Source organism: Chrysochloris asiatica, unplaced genomic scaffold (assembly GCF_000296735.1).
Source record: "Chrysochloris asiatica unplaced genomic scaffold, ChrAsi1.0 scaffold00055, whole genome shotgun sequence".
In the NCBI taxonomy this organism is placed as follows: Eukaryota; Metazoa; Chordata; class Mammalia; order Afrosoricida; family Chrysochloridae; genus Chrysochloris; species Chrysochloris asiatica.
In genome coordinates, this window is record NW_006408573.1 from 17,353,124 (window position 1) to 17,371,224 (window position 18,101).

The 18,101-nt window shown below is 43.9% G+C and overlaps 1 pseudogene; it reads left to right on the forward strand.

The window, feature by feature from the left end:
• The first annotated feature begins 2,790 nt into the window (after nt 1–2,790).
• Nucleotides 2,791–7,870, forward strand: LOC102829055 (annotated as a pseudogene).
• The last annotated feature ends 10,231 nt before the right edge of the window (nt 7,871–18,101 follow it).

Below are 18,101 nucleotides of genomic sequence, written 5' to 3' on the forward strand. Positions count from 1 at the left end.
GTTCAATCGCACCAGTTGCTCCTTGGAAACCAAGGTCACTATGGGTCAGAACTGACTCGATGGCACTTAACAACAAAGTCATTTATTATCATTTACATTTTGTGGTGGACCTTTCTTGTCCCCGGTGGATGTGATCTCCCAGAGAGCATTTATCTTGCCTGTCTAGTTCACCATGATTGCCTCTGCATCTACAAAGAGTGCCCAGAACTGAGAAGGTGCTCTCAGCCAATTACTTCCAACCCAAATTTAAAATGAGAGGCATCTTAGATAAAAAGGAAGTGTCTTTCCAAACTCCCTGGGAAAATAAAAACTGTAAAGGAAGGGAATAAAGATCTGACTAGCTATGAAGCCATGCATTCCATAAAGAACAGGTGAGGGCACACCCTGTTTCAGGCATGGATGGAGCCACTGGAGATGTGACACTGAACAGGGCAGGCAAGGTGTAATCTGGCATGGGAAGGACAACAGTGTAGCAGGAAATGCCTACCTTGGACAGGTATTCATGGAAGCCTCTCCAAGGAGGCTATAAGACCTAAAGGATGGAAAGGTTTTCATGGCCTGAAAATAGGAGGAAAGAACATTCCAGATGGGTGGAAGACAAGGACTAGATATAGGAAAGAGCTCAAATGGGACCGGAGCACAGGGTGTGGTATGTGTATGTGTGTGTGTGTGTGAGAGAGAGAGCTGAGGCTGTCTAGACAGGTGACATTCAGACCAGAAAGGGACTTTCAGACCACAGTCAAGTGTGAGGGAAAACAACAGGAGGGTTGTAAGTGAAGAAGAGCCATGGTCTGTTATCAGTTTTTAGCAGAACATGGTGACAACCGTGATCTTCTAAAAAGGTTAGAAGTTGGAAGCAGGAATATTAGAAATAGGAAGATTAGTTGGAGGCTTCTTTTATACAAATACTATTTTTTTTTAAATCCATGGTAAAAAAATATGATAAACAAAAAAATAAGCAACAAACTATGAGGAAAAGTGCATACCATTTTCCCAAAGCCTGGTTTCCTGAGTTTATATCCCTTTGCATTTTCAAAATGATATGAAAAAAAAAAAAAAGAAAAGAAAAATGGGCAAGAAGTATAAACAGACAGTTCATAAGGAAACTTCCTAACTCATTTCACACACACACACACTTTCCTCTAAACAAAACAACACAACATTGCACAATACATTGTCAATTAACATATGAAAAGACATTCACTGTTAGTAATAATGAAAGTGATACATATCAAAATAATAATAAGATTCCATGTGTCACTTCTCAGATTGGCTATTATGAAGCCTTTGATGTTTTTTTCCCCCAGTGTTGAGGAGAGCTTGGAAAAAGGAGACACTTCCATACCCAGTAAAGCAAAGCAGGAAGAGTGGAGGGGAGGGGTCGTCAGAGGAACCAACCTCCCTGGAGGGCAGTTGGCTCTCAGCTTTCAAGACTTTCAATGTATGTGGCGCCAGATCCAACCATTTCAGGTCTCAGAACTTGCACCATGGCCTGCTCTTAAGCACAAATTAGGTGCTTACGGCTGCTCTGTTATAATCGGAAAAAATGCTGACGAGACCACAAATGACCATCATGAGGGGTCTGTTTTTTAAAAATACTTTATGGTGTATCCATTAATGGAACACTCTCCTTTCATTAAAAAAAGATGAGGTTAATGGGGGAGGAGCAGTCTGGAAAAAAAGGGTGAGAGGTTGACCATCGCAAAGAATGCCATCAATGTCACCGAGCTGTACATGTGGCAATTATTAAATCGGTCTGTGTTGTGCTGTGTGTATTCTCAACAACAGCAACAATAAAATAAAGTATATCAAAAAGAATGTAACCTACAGAAATGATACATGAGTTCACCCTCACCGTCCCCCCTCTCAAATTTTTTTTTTTTTTTTTTTAAAGCATGTGGTAGATCTATCTCTATGTTTGGCTACGTAAACTCATCTAAGTCTAATGTTACATGACAAAAACACAAAAGCAAGATGCAAAACAGTGGTTCACACACACATTCACGCATGCAGGAATATGCAGAAACTGTTTTCTGAAAAAGTATAAAAGACACTATTCCCTGGGCAGGGCTTGCCTTTAGGGGAAAGGTGTTGGAGTTTGGGAGGCAAAGAGGAAGAGTTTTATTTTTCGTTTAATAGCCTGTGGTGTTTGGATTTTTAAATACACTTTATTAGGCAAACACAAATATGGTAAAAAGCAGGAAATAACTAAGCTATCATTATTCCAGGCACAGCAACCAATAATAAGACCTAATAAAACATAATAAAGATTATTTACAACTCCATGCCTTTGCATGGCTAGGCACCATTTCCTAAACATTGCTTCAGACATGACCTCACTGGGTTCTCCTTGGAGCAGTCTCAATTATCTGGGGGATTACTGAAGGGACTAGGGGCCTGTCCTCTCAAGCCCTCCACAGGGTCTTTTCTCACCTCTAATCTGCTGATGGAATCCTGGTGTGGCACTGTAGGATCAGCACTGGACTTCAAACGACAGGGTCAGCAGTTCAAACCCACCAGCAGCCCCTCCAAAACCCCATATAGGGTTACTATGGGTCAGAACCAATGTGACGGCACTTCACACAACAATGTAATGATAGAGGTGGAGGGCATCAGTCCCAAAGACTAGGTTTCCGTTTCCCCCAACATGCCAATATCGGCAAAGTGATGGCATGCTAATCTGTCTCCTCCCAGGCTCTCTTTTGCAGTGCGACCTTGGGCAAGTCGTTTCTGCTCTGTGGATGAACTCCACCATCTCTTCTACCTCGAAATGTCTTTGATTTATGCCGGATGTCTTGCAGAGGTAATTGAATTCTCAGGGTGTTGTGCCATAACTCATTCCTAAAAGTTTGAACACAAGTTCATGGACAACCTTGAAAGAATTGGGGTCCCGAGCTACTCTGTAAATCACCTGTTCGACACAGTACATTCATCGCACCCTGGAAGTGACAGTGCAGGGAAGATGTGCTGACCTTAGCCTGGCTCTGCTCTGCCTTCAGCTTGGCATGGATTCTTCCTGCAGAACGTCTTCTGCTTCCTTCCCTCCAAAGGGTCACACAGACCTCCCCTGGTCTCCAAAAGCAGCTCTGGCATCACTCATAACCCATGTCCTTATAGGTGTTAGGAGCCCTGGTGGTACAGTGGGTTAAGCATTGGAGAACAGTCTCCAATGAGGACAGTCTGCTTCCATAAAGATTTACAGTCACCAAAACCCTAGGGGACAGTTCTACTCTGGGGAGAATATATAAGGTCACTGTGCATCAGCATCCACTTGATAGTGGTGGGTTCTGGGGATGTGTTGATTTTATTATTATTACTCTTTATCCATGAAAGGTGGGAATGGTTAATTAGCTCAGCTGCTAACCAAAAGCTAATGGTTCAAGTTCAGCCAGTGGCACCTTGGAAGAAAGGACTGTCAATCTACTTCTGAAAAATCAGTCATTGAAATCCCATGGAGCATAGTTCTACTGTAACACACATGGGGTGACCATGAGTCAGAGTTGACTTGACTCATGGTCAAACCCATCATCTTGGGACAGTGGTATTCTTCATGCACACTTGAGCCCAACACACAGGTGGAACATTATGTATGCTTGATGTTGCGGTTGTTGTTAAGTACTATGGAGTCGGTTCCAACTCATAATGACCCTGCACAGGGTTTCCGAGGCTATAAATCTTTACGGGAACAGAATGTCTCATCTTTCTCCCACAGAACTGCTGGTAGTTTCAAACTGCTGACCTTGAGGTTAGCAGCCCGATTCCTAACCACTTTAGCATATTTCATCAGTTTGAACAGCAAGATCGTTGGTTCAAACTCACCAGGCGCTCCTCGGAAACCCTATACAGGGTCTCGAAAAAGACTCGAACACACTTAACAACAACAATTCTGCCCTAATAGGCTTTAGGTTTATTTGTTTTCTGAAATCAAATATTTTTATTATTGCAACTTCATGATATATTTTAATATCTTCTTGTACCACTAGAATATTATATTTTATAGAATGTTCCTGGTATTTTTGTTTTTTAGGTATTTATTTTTTGGTTTAGTTGGTTGTTTGTTTTGGGATTTTTGTTTTATTGTTATTTTTGTTTTTATGTATTTTGCTTTTTTTTTGCTATTTGTTACCTAGTGACTTCAGAATCCTATTGTCAAATATCATGAAATCCTCTTAGTGTTTTAATTGAGATTCACTGCATTTATACATTAATTTATTAGTAATAGATAGATAAATAGATTCATTTTAGGAGCTATTACATCTTTACAATATTGTGATTTTATATTAATATAAACACTGCATGGTTCTCCTTGTTCCCAGGGTGCTTTCAGCATTTTATACACCAATTTAACAGCTATTGGTTTATTAAAATAACTACTGTGGCTTATAAAAGCTCATTTTGGAAACTTGGAAAACACAAACAGAAAATATAAAAGAAAACACAGAAACAAATAAAACACCCCTATAATTGTGGCACACAGAGAAATGCATTGTTAATGGGTGGGGTGGCCCCTTTCATTCTTGTGAGGGGGGGGCCACCCGCACACCTGTATATATGCCATTAATACACAGAATATTCAGGCTTTCCTTCTACCAAAATGCAATTTTACATTTATCCTGGGAAAGTAGATACCTCCCCAAGTATGATTGTAATGGTTTCCCACTATTGCATCCCAGAAGTAGACTAGAATCTATTCAGCCAATCTTCAATTGTTAAACCATCAGAGGGGGTTTTTTGTTGTTGTTTTGATTTATTTTTTTTTTTTTTTTGTCCTTATACGTGATACTGCAGTGAACACACTTGTATGTAGGTATTTGTTCCACTGATTATTTCATAAAGATAATTTCTTTGACGTGAAATTTCTCCACTGCCCCTGTATTCTTGTCGTTGGCTAGTTTTTCCTCTGGTGTGCAAAAGCTCTTAGTACAATAAGAATTGTAACCCTTTGCCTGCCAGATGTGTGGTGAAATTGATCTCATTTATTCTCTGCCTTTTCATTTTATAGAGTATACTGAACAGAGGAAGGCTGAATTTCTTAATAGTTTTGGAATTTGGTGAAAGATGAGGTCCTATCTAACTTGATTTTCCTCCCAAATAGACCAATTTTCACAAGATAATTAGTTACATTAGATCCTTATTGTTTTCATGTTGAAGCCTGTTTTGCTTTGTTTTTTTAATCTGAGCTAAATTCTAATTTATATAGGGCTAGCTATTCTATTCCATTGATCTGTCAGTTGGGTTTTACACCAGTGGTAAACCATTTTAATTACTGTAGTTTCATAGTGCATTCAATATCCTGTAGGTGAAGGGTCCTCCTTTTGTTCTTCCTTCTTCAAAAGACCCTCATAATAAGTCAGCCAAACAGAAAGAAGCCTCTACTGAACTATGAGAAGCCGGCACATACTGGCTGGGTTGTTAAGCTAAGAAGTAATTTCATGCTAAGTGTTCTATTGTTATCAGCTACCATGGAGAAAGATGAGGCTTTCTGCTCCTGTAAAGATTTACAGCCTCGGAAACCCTGTGCAGGGTTACTATGAGTCATAACCAACTCCACGGTACTTAAACAACAACAACCATGGAACCAATCATAGCATCAGAACAGCACATTGTGTGGTCCTGAACCAACTTTCTGATTGTTGATAAGTTTGAGACCATGATTTCAACAACTGTGTTTTCTGTGATTTCCAACCCAGGGGTCTCATCACCCAGCACTAGATCAGACAATTGTCTACTGTGATTGATCCATAGCATTTTCACTGGTCCATTTTCAGAAGGAGATAGCCAGGCCTTTCTTCCTAATCAGCTTTGTCTGGGCGCACCACTGAAACCTGTCCCTGCAGGTATTAGAAATACCAGTAGCATTTCATTACAGCAACATGAAAGCCAGCACTGGATGGGAAGCTGACAGGTGAGTGGCGGGCGCAGTGCACTACCTATGCTGAAATGAAAGAGCTGGGAAAGAAATCCTCTATCCCCACGGCCTGCTTCCCTGAGACAGAGAACTCAGTGAGAACAGTTCCCACTGTGCCAGTGGAATGAGTCTCTCCCAGCCCCAGACAGCACCCAGTGGGTCTATTGCAGCTGGGATAGACGGACAAGAAGCAATGCACTCTAAGGGCCTCCGAAGCAGAAGCGCTGTTTGGTGAAATGGATGCCTAGTTCTATGGCAGGGCTGGGTGGACCCTGGCCTTCTGGATATCTAAGGGGCCCAGAGAAGCTCTTCCTTGAGGTTGGTCAACTCATTCCATCAGTCTGGTCCTCCCCTGAGGCCTCCGAGAGCAATCTCTGGTTTGCTCATTTCTGATGCTTTGGAAGTCCGAGGAAGCTTCAAAAAGTTTGTGGGAAATCCCATTCTCTTTCTATTCTGTTTTTCCAAAAACTTCATATTTCTGAAGGCCTTCGAAGAAACAGGGAGCTTTCTGTCAGATAGATGCTGCTCAAAATGAGAAGATACCAATTGCTGATTTTAATAAATAAATATAATAAATATCAAAGAATAATATCTTTCAATATTGATAGTTACGAGCGATGGTTACATGGATCTCTGTATGTGCTTTGTACTCAGCTTCTAACTGAAAGGTTGAGGGTTTAAGACTATCCACAGGTACCTCAGAAGAAAGGCCTGACAACCTACTTTCAAGAAATCAATCATGGGAAACCCTACAATTCTACTCCAAAACACACACTCTGAGCCTTGTGCAGTCCTTTCCAACTACAAGCTTCATTGCCTTTGCTTTTTGGCAGAAAGAAGCAAAGAAGTACCAGAGCTCTGGCAGAGTGCTGGAAGTATATGGTGAAGGCTTCAGAAGAGGCCCATCTCTTCAGATCTTTGAATATAGCAGCATGTGCTTGCTGAAGACCACTTAGCCAAAACACTACTACCTAGGAAGTGATTGATAAACCCTGGTATAAATATGCAAGGAGCAAGCAGGTAATACGAATGACATGGACCAGGAACTAAAGAAAAGACCAAGGAAGAGTTGCCATAAAGGAATGGGTGAAAAGGCCCATATTGGGACTAAGCCAAGCCAAGTTAAGCAACGCCAAATGCCAAAGGCAAAGAAGCCTGCTAATACACCATGGGTCTGACATGATGATAATGTAAGATGATATGAGACTAACCTTCAAGTTGTTAAAGAGGAGGAGGCCTTCCCTGACTGTTACTTAGAGTGCATAATAAGAGGTGAATTTTCTGAACCCATCCTAGAAGGGGACTTACTTTTTAAATCTTTGAAATGTCTGAAAGCAGAGTCAGAGCAAGAGCTTACACAACAGGCTCTTGTAGATAAACCACCACTTGAATGTTCTTTGGAATTTATGGAAAAGGGGGCAAAACAAAATCTTCCTCAACAGGTTGATAGAGAGAATGCCCTGGAGTATTATTCTGAGTACATGATTGGCAAGAAGCTTCCTCCTGCAGGAATACCTGGTACTGACTTAACAGATCCTAAACACCTGTCAGAATTTTCTAGGAAGAAGTCTAGAACGAATAAAGAATGTGACCCAGAAATAATTGCCTGTCCTCAGAGTGTATGCACAAGAAAGTTTAGGGATAAATCGGCCGTAAGAAAGCATCTCCAATTCATGGTCCCCAGGACCTGGATGTGCAGAATGTGGGGAGCCTTTCTCTGAGAACTCAAAATTAAAACAACTCTTTCTGGTTCACACTGGAGAGAAGCCATACCAATGAACATTTGATGGGTGTGGAAACGCTTTTCTCTGGACTTCAATTTGCATTCGCATGTATGAATCCACACTGGGGAGAAACATTTTTTTGTGTGCCTTTCAAGGTTGCAGTAAGGAGTTTATTCAGTCAACTCATTTGAAAGCTCACATCTTAACTCATGCAAAGACCCAAAAGAAGAATCAATGAAACACACACACTCTGGGTCTCAATGAGAAGCCAGGTTTGACATGAGGTAGCTGTTGTTTCATTTCTGTGCTGCTGATAGGATAGCTGCTATTTGCTATAGCTGGGGGAGAAAGAAAGAGGGAGTTATGGGTGCTTGGGAAAAGGAGAGTGTCCTTAGTCCATGTATGTAAATCTTTCCCTTCCCCCCCCCCCCCAGTTCCCCAGAGCTCTTCCTGGGTACTACTGCAGAGGCCTGCGGAGAAGCATTAGAATAAGAAGAAGTCCATGACTGTTTGTCTGGTTTCCTGGGGATCTCCTCCCTTGGGGACCTCACAGGGATCAGAGAGGCTGTTCAAGGCACTCCTGAGCCATCCTTCCAAAACCATGTCACAGTCTTAGGCCAACTGATATAATGGAAATTCTAAAGACACGTGTCTCCTCAAGACTTCCACACTCCTTAGCTATTCAAATGCTAATCTGGATGCTGCTAGGAAGAGATTTTGCAGATAACATCAAAGTCCAAGTCAGTTGAGTTTGAGACACAGAGATTACCAGGCAGTCCTGGCCCAATCAGGGGCCATTAAAAGGCAGAACTGGGTTTTTTCTCCAGCAGGTGGCAGAAAAGGAAGCCAAGACTCAAAACATGTGAGGGATCTGTGTGCTGTTGCTTGTTTGAAAAGAGGAGTAGCCTTGTAGGAAGGGATGCAGATATCCTTGTACCAAGGAAACAGGGATCCCAGTACTATAGCCACACGAAACTGAATCTTTCCAATAACCTAAATGAAATTGAAAATGATTTTCCACCCCTAAAGCCTCCAAAAGGAGCTCTGGTAGCGTAGTGGTTACGAATCGGGCTGCGAGCCTTAAGGTCAGCGGTTCAAAACTACCAGCCGCTCCGCGGGAGAAAGATGAGGCTTTCTACTCCCGTAAGGATTTACACCCTCGGAAACCCTGTACAGGGTCGCTATGGGTCGGACCCGACTCGATGGCACTTAACAACAACAACAAAGCCTCCAAAAGAGGACTCAGCCTGATCAACAGTTTTATATCAGCCTTGGGATGTGATACCCAAGCAAAGAACTCAGCCATACTTCGCTGGACTTTTGTCACCTACAAAACCATCAACTAACAAATGGGTGCTGTCTTAAGCCATAGGGTCCCCGGGTGGCACGAATGATCTGCATTCACTACTTAACTTGGTGCGACATTAGACTGCAAGGTTGGTTTGAACAAGGTCGGCAGTTCAAACCCACCAGTTGCTCCTCAGAAACCCTATATAGGGTGGCTATAAGTTGGAATAGACTTGACGGCACGTAACAACAACCAATGACTATGAACCACAAGCTAAGCCGTTCAAGCCTATCAGCTGCTTCTTGAAAACCCTAGTCAGGGTAGCTATGAGTCAGAACTAACTGAAATGCACTTAACAACATCTACAACAACCAACCAAAGGAGCCTTGGTGTGGCACTGGTCAGTGTTTCAAACCTTAGAAACCCATGACAAGATCACTAGGAGCTGGAACCAATTCAACAGTAATTAACAACAACACCATCACTAACCCAAAGGAGCCTTGGTGTGGCACTGTAGGACAAGCACTGGACTACTAACCCAAAGGATGGCAAATCAAATCTGCCAGCTGCTTCTCAGAAACCCTATACAGGGTTGCTATGAGTTGGAATTGACTGAACAGTACTTAACAACAGCAACTAACCAAAAGGTTGGCAGTTCAAACCCACTGAGTGGCATCACAAAAGAAAGGCCTGGCTTTGTTAGCAATTACAATCAAGAAAACCCTGCAGCGCTCACTTCTCCTCTGCTAACAGATGGGGCCGCCAGGGGTCAGAATCATCATGATAGCAACAGGACTGGGTTTAGGGTTTGGGGGCTGTTGTTTTGTTAGTTTGGGTGGGTTTTTATTGTTGTTGCTTGGGCAGCTTTGTGGTTGTTGTGCACAGTGAGAGCAAACTATTGCGCTATCCCATGCCAAGAAAATACTGTCCCCTGAAGACTTCACTACACTAAGCAGGGTAGCCAGGATTAGAGCATCCCTCCCTTAGCATCTTTGTAAGAAACTGCCCATCCAACATCTTAAGTAAGCCAGGTGAGTCCAGGACAGGAAAACTGATAGCCCTCTTTCTGGCTCTGTGTCACCTGATCTGATGGGAGGGGAGATCTACCCATATAACAGTGTCCCCCGCTGCAGTATGGCAGTGCATTTAAGGTGACCCATTAGCACATCAAGAGAATACCAGGAGACAACATCACTAAACCCCACTTTGATTTTTCCAAGGCAACTGGGGAGAGGAAGAAGGCAACAGAGGCTGTGTTCAGGATCCAAAGCCACCTATCTCTATACCTTCAAAGGGGGGATGAATCTAAGCCCTCACAAGCAGAAGAAAGACGAAGATGGGAGAGCCACAACGAGGTTCTGCAGCAAGGCGGCCACAAAGAGGAAAGCTGGGGACCAGGAGCGGCAGATCCGCCATCGGAAAGTTCAATCATTCTCCCACAGGCCCCACGCATGGCAATCTGGGATTTAGACATATTCAAGTTTTCTAAGCCTCAAATTAGACCTTGTAAGAGCTTATCTTCTTCTCCCCCAATTGACTTTAATCAAGCGCTTCAGAAGCTGGGAAATATTTTAAGTTAATCAGGCCCTTAACGTGGGCGCCTGGGGAATGCCGCAGAGCCGCCTCCCCAGCCACATTTTGCCAGGCTCCTTCCGTCTCTCATCCCCACACATGTTTGTGAACTGATCAACAAATGGGTCCCTCACAAGAAAGGGAGGTGGAGAGAGAAAGGGACAGTTAACACAGAGGGGTAGGGTGCCTTACAGCAAAAGCTTGAAATGATTTTTCCCAACAGTGGCAGGCAAATGCTTGATCAAGAAACAGCCTTTCCTTTTCTTTTCTTTTTTTTTAAGAATTTCCTCCTCAAAATTTTTAATAAGTGCTTAAAGTGCATTGAACACTTAGCTTGGTTTCTGCGTGACAAGAACGTATAGGTACCTCATTTCTGAAGACCACATAAGAATGGAAGTCTGTCTGATCAGATGGTCAACACTAATAATAATTTTTTTTTCAAAACCAGTTGCCACTGAGTTGATTTCAACTTGTGGACACCTCATGTGGGTCAGAGTAGAAATGTACTCCATAGGGTTTTCAATGGCTGATTTCCCCCACTCCCCCCCACCCCAGAAATAGATTGCCAGACCTTTCTTCCAAGGTCCTCTCGGTGGACTCAAACTTCCACCCTTTTGTTTAGCAGCAGAACTTTTTAACCATTTGCACCCCTCAGGGACTCCACCAATAATAACTAACATTTGTTGTTGCTAAGTGCCTTTGAGTCAGTTCAGACTCATAGTGACCCTGTAGAGCACCCATGGAGAGTCTGGCAAGCTCAAACTGCAGACCTTGTGGCTCATAGTCCAGTGCTTACCATATGGAGCCACTGCACTCCTCATTTAGTATTTGTTATGAGCTCTATTCAAATTCAACTCATCCTCACAAAAGGAGTGTTGTTATCCCACTTGACAAATTGAAATTATGGATGAGCGAGGCGAAGTTATTTGCCCCACGGAGATCTTTCTGCTTCCTGCTCTATGCTACTGTGACTTAGAGACCCCCCAGAAACCCCAAGCTGCATGATACTGCCACACTTCCCTCCAGTGTCATGAGGGAGACTGCTGTTATGTAAATAGAGGCAAGACTTGGTATCTCCAGAAGGGCCGGGCCTGGGCCAACCTGTGTCTCACATGGGTCACTCAGAAGCCAACCTTTATATACGTGTTGTATACAAGAGATCTGTTGTTGTTGTTAAATGCTGTTGAGTCAATTCTGACTCATAGTGAATCCATTCCAAGGAGCGGTTGGTTGGTGGTTAAGAACCACCGACCTTGCAGTTCAAACTGACCTTGCAATTAGTGCTTTATCCTACACTGCCACACCAGGACTCAAGAGAAATAAATCCAGCGAGGGAGAGAAGGAGGAAGGACTGGAAAGAGAAGAAGATAAGCAAGTCTGTGGTTTCAGACAAGAGCTCAGCCCCAGCTTGATCTCACAGAGGCCTGAATGACCAAGTAAGTCATCAGGGGACCAGTTAGCCATCCTTGCAAATGGCCTCCTCTGGGAGAGAGTCAGAGACAAGCTACTAGGACAGTCTACTTGGGTTTCCTGAGCCTCAGTGGCTTTACCTGTAAAATGGAGATAAAAGGTAACTTACCTCATCTTCTGGCACTATTTCTTACAAAGTTCTGATGTTCTTCATCATGTTTCAGGATTGAATATTCTAATGCTGTCTGACAGTGTTCTAAGGCTATTTATAAGGTTTTCAGTGACTAAACATTTGGAAGTAATCTGTCTTTCCTTCTTCCTAATCTGCCTTAAAGGAACTCTGGTGACGTAGTGGTTACAAATCAGGCTGCAAACCTCAAGGTCAGCAGTTCGAAACTACCAGCTGTTCCGTGGGAGAAAGATGAGGCTTTCTGCTCCCATAAAGATTTACAGCCTTGGAAACCCTGTGCAGGGTCACTATGGGTCGGAACCGACTCCACAGTACATAACCACCATGAATCTGCCTTAGTTTGGAAGCTCAGCTGAAACCTGTCCACCATGGGTGACCCTGCTGGTATTTAAAATGCCGATGGCATAGCTTCCAGCCTCACAGCAATACACAAGTCACCACAGTACGAGAAACTGGCAGAAGAGTGGTGGCCGAGATTGTGGTGAGATATAAAATAAACAATATATGTAGAGTGCCTCACACAAACTCAGTAAGCAGGGCCGATCCCTGACAGTGTCTACTCTAGGCTGTTTAAATCCAGATGTTTCTATCTAGCTGTGTGACTTTAGGTAAGTTGCTTGACCTTCCTGATCTCAGACTCTGCCATCTGAAAAGTGGGAATTAGGATTCCTCCTTCACAAAGTTATTAGGATGAGATTAAGTCAAGTCACGGTGATGGTTTAATATTGGCACCAGTAGCAATGATGCCGGAGTCATCCCAACTTCAAGAAAATTACCCATAGAGGCACAGGAAAAGACAGCGCGCGCACACACACACACACACACACACAATGATTGTGAAACAAACTCAAGAATGAAATATTTGCAAGTGCTGCCCTCAGGCCCTACTCCAGCTTCTCCATCAATAAGGAAGCTGTTTGGGACCAGCCTCTTAAAATGTGAGCACAGGGCTGAAGTATGTTTTCCTCTGAAAGCCCGCCCCCTATCCCCCTAAAAAGCAAGCTCCCTCAGAACCACGAAGCACTATCCCCTGCAAAGCTGACTCCTCACGAGTCCTCTATACCAAGCATCAGGTATCTCCATTTGTACTTTGTGTGCTTCTATCCCAGAGGAAGACACTTGCCCCATCTGAACCAGATAGTAAGTGGGGATCTGCCCAAGGCTGGTACCTAATCTACTCCATTGTTTTAGTCCTTGAATGAAGTGTCTCTGCTCACACTTCCAGTTCGCCTTCCCCAGAAACCTGGCTATACTGAGCAGATCCATAGAAGCCTACAATTAAACTGTCTTATCAAATGTTCACAGCTTATTAGGTTGTTCAGTTGCATGAGGGACGTGCTGTGTCTGTAAATACAGGGAGGGAGGAAGGTTCAGCCAGGAGGCTGCAGTGAGGAGAGACACCAAGGGCCTCAGAGAAGCTACAGACAATCCCCCAAAAGGGGTGGGCATGTGTGCAGACCTCACTGCACTTGTCCTGTGAGTCCTCAAAGGGTCCAGCAGACCCTATGCGCATCCAGGAGTAGCCAAGATTAGCTGGTTGCTCTGAGTCTCAGAGAGAGAATGCGCCATGGACTGGAAGAAGCAGAGTTCTCAGCTGCAGGCTCCCCCATTTCCTAATCCAAGGAAGTCACCGAGACTCTGAGAGCCTCAGTTGACTGTTTCCACTTGGTCAGGACTAGGACCTGATTCCTGGTCACACCTGGTCATACCTCTGTATCTTCATGAAGCAGCACAGTGCTCAGTAAAAGCCCCGCCTTCAGCTGCATTCAAACCCAGCTACCACTGTTGTCCAAGTGAGCAGGATGCTTTAGAAATCAAACTTTTCTGCCTGCCCCGAGGGCCTTTCATGACAGTCTGAACTCAGACTCCGCTCCTGACCAGCTGAGGCCAAAGCACTCCCCGCTGTAGATAAACATTCCTGTGCTTGGTATTGGAACTGATTGGGTTGTTTTTTTTCCATTTCAGACATTAAAGTTGAAAGTTCAATGTGACTCATATTCCTGGAATGCCTCTTTGAGATTAACTACTTAGATTTTGATGCTCCAGCCCCATCCCATCCCACCCTCCCTACAAAAAAAAAAAAAGATGTACAAATTTCCAGTTACGTGAACAAAACACTCAGCCCCATTTTGACCCTTGGCATGAATTTGGACAACCATCACTTCCCCCTTAACTTAAGGATGGGACTTTGTCCCTCTGGTTATTTTTCAAGGCAAAATTTTTGTTACTTGCTCAGTCCCCAGCAAACAAGGAGACACTACAGAACAAAGCCATGTGAGGAAGGCATTGCTGACTCAGAGGTCAAACCCTCATCTTCCCTGCGGGAGGCCTGGGTTCAATACCCAGGCAGTACACCTTGTGTGCACCCTCGGCCCCTCTGTCAGTGGGGACTCGAGTGTTGCTGGGATGCTGAGCAGGCTCCAGCCGAGCTTCCAGACTGCCATGAATGGGACCGTGTCAGCTTGGCTAGGCCATGGTTCTGAGTGGTCAGGCAGTTATGTGAGGGTCCCCCATGATGTGCTCTGCTGTAACAGGCCATTAAGATGATTAAAGTTGAGATACACCCTTTCTCTCACCAAAACCCTGAACCGATGTCAGGGAGATTCCCATGGGTGTGGCCTGAAGCACCTTTTGTCTTACCAACATGAAAGAGTAACAGAAGCAGAGGAAGAGGGACCAATCCCACTCAGATGATAGAACCGGGAGTGAGCATGTTCTTGGGCCCTAGAGTTCCTGCACTATGAAGCTCCCAGATCCAGGGAAAGAGTCATGTCATAACACATGGAGATCTGCAAGGAATTCTGGGCCTACAAACGCTGACAGGAGACAAGGACCGTTCTCTAGAACCACACTCTGAATTTGGACTTCCAGCCTCCTAACTGTGAAAGAATCAATTTCTGTTCATTAAAGTCCTTCCACTTGTGGTATTTCTGTTATAGCAACACTAAATAAACTAGACACAGACTAAGACAGAATAGGAAGAAAGACCTGGTAACCTCTTTCCTACTTCTCAAAATCAGCAGAGAAAACTCTATGGATCACAAAGGTTCAACCCACAACCGATTATGGGGATGATGCAAGACTGGGCAGTGTTTTGTTCCATTGTGCCCATATGGGTCACCATGAGTTGGGGTTGACTTGAGGGCAGCTAATGACAATAATACAGAGTCCCTGTATGGTCCTATGCATGGGGCCGAGCATGTTCTTGTTGGTAAGTCAATTCCCACTCAAAGTGACCCTGTATACGGTTTCTGAGGAGCAGCTGGTGAATTTGAACCATCGACCTTGAGGTTCAAAGCGAACCTTGCAGTCCAGTGCATTATCCCACAGCACCACACCAGGGCTCCCTTGGAGGTCCCTTCTTTCTGTTGGATCAAGACATCCATGTTGGATAAAACCTGAAGACAATGTTAAAAGCAGCCTTGCCCAGACCCAATCTGGCACTGGTCAAGCTGAAGTACTGGAAACTTGATCAGATGGCCAAAAGTAGAAGCAAAGCAGAAACTCCCAGATCAGGTGGGACTGGAGAGTAAGAATGAGTAGAATATCAAAGTCAACCTCTATCCAACCAACATCCATGTCCCTAGAAGCAGCATGTACCCCATCAATCAGCCAGAAGAGTCAGAGCACATAGCCATGAAAAGAATATACTGTTCACAAGATTCCTCATAACTTTAGGGTACTACCACAATCACCATACCTGGTGATCTTCTCAATGCCTTGGACACCTCTCTGAATTTGAAAACTTCCAAATTCAGAAAATAATCTCAAACCTTGAACATGTTATCAGGAGGGATCAGTTCCTAGTAAAGAACATTATACTTGGTAGAGTGGAGGGTCAGCAAAAAAAAAAAAAAGAGGAAGACCCCAATGAGATGGGTTGACACAGTAGCTGCAACAATGAGCTCAAACCTAACAACTGTGGGAAGGGTGCAGGTCTAGACGGTGTTTTGTTCTGTTGTACATGGGGCTGCTATGAGTCGGTGCTAACTCATCAGCACCTAACAATAGCCATTGCGTGGTCTTTTCTGTTGTTGTTGTTAAGTGCCATCAAGTCAATTCCAACCCATAGCGACCCTGTATAGAGTTTCCAAGGAGCAGCTGGTGAGCTTGAACCACCGACCTTGCAGTTCAACTGGCTTTGCAGTCTGGTACATTAACCCACAGCGCCACACCAGGACTCCTAGACATATAGAAATCAAATCTCAATAGGCTTAATTGATTTGTTCAAGGCTACAGAAGTCTTAAATAGTCCAAGAGTAGAACTCAGAGTTTGTACCTCAGAGTTTGAGTCCATATAACCTTGTGAAACATGATCTCTTCGTGGCTTCTTGACTGAGTGCATTGAACCTTGGTGTCTCTAAGTAATGGCTGGGGCTGAGGCTGGGGGTCTGAAGAAAAAAAGTCTTCAGAATGAGGCTTATTTCACTCAAAGAAGTTTCTCGTACCCTGATCTTCTGAGTTGGGACTCCACATTATATTTAATTTGAAAAATAAACTTGCTACCACACATCTGTCAAGTTTATCATATCGTGGTGACTTGCCTGCGAGTATAATGCTGGAGACGATCCCAGCAGTATTTCAAATGCCAGCAGGATCACTCATGGTAGACAAATATCAGCGGAGTTTCTAGACAAAGGCAGAAGAGGAAGAAAGTTCTGGAAATCTACCTTTGAAAATTAGTCAATGAAAACCCTATGGATTACAGAATATTGTGTGAGACTTTAACTCCTTTTCTTAAGACGCATCATCAGGAGGGACCAATCACCAGAGACTCAGTCAAAAATGATTTAAGCTAATCTTAACATTTTGGACAGTTATGATTCAGATGCACCTTCAGCAGGTGAGTTGAGAGAACTGAGACTCACAAAGGTTAATCAGCTTGGTCAAGAACACACGTGCAATGGGTAATGACATACCCGAGATGCAACCTCAGATATCCACATTGTGAATCCATTGTAGGAAGCATCTTCTCTTGGATGCCAGCATTCCTTATTAGCCCTTTTCAGCTTCTTGGTGTGATGAGAGAGGGGCTTATTCCCTCAGCTCCCCTAACCCCTCATTTCCAATCTCCCCACATCTGGTTTCCTTCAGCCCCTGAGACTAGAGTCCACAGACAGGCCTGGCATACTGTTCATACCTCCTTGTGGGCCCTCAGCCTTGGTCCAGGAAGGAATGTTTAGGCTTCCTGCCTGTCTTCTCTCATTTCTCATCAGCCATTGAGCATCCTGTCGCCCTCATTCCTGGCCAGATGGAGAACACTCTCGCCAGTACAATCTCCCCCATCTGGACATGAAGAGGCCCACGTGTAGGGAGAATCAGTGTGTCCATCTTAGGTTCTGGGGACACAGAGATGAAAAGACACGCTTGCTTAGGATCATAGGACTGGAAGAATCTTTCAAGATGTCCATTTAAGAGATGAGAAAACTGAGACCCAGAAGTGAAGGATGGAACCTGGATATCCATGTGACTCAAACCAATGAGACCCATGCCTGGGACTTTTTCAACTTGGAGTTTAGGTAGAAAAACATGTCATTGGGGCTTTTGTCCAGAGAAGGGACTGAAGTAAAGCAAGTGAGACAACCAGGGGGAAATTTTTAAGGAAGTTTTCATTCTTACAGATTTTTCTAAAAAAGTTTTTCTGTAAAATGGGAGATTAGGACATAGAAGTAATGCCATGTTTGGAAAGCAACTCGTTCTTCAAATCTGAGGCTGCCCCAAGGCTGTGTAATGAATCCCTTCTATAACTAAAGCCCTGGTGGTACTGTGGGAAAAGCACTGGACTGCTAACTGCAAGGTCAGCAGTTCAAACCCACCAATAGCTTCTCAGCAGAATGATGAGGCTGTTTATGCCCATTAAGATTTACAGCCTCAGAAACTCTATACAGGGTTGCTATGAGTCACAATCGACTCAGTGGCAGTACTTTGGGCTTTTATGACTAAAGTTGTGGCGCAGTGGCTAAGTGCGCGTTTGCTAACCAGAAGGTCATCAGTTCAAACAACGTCTCC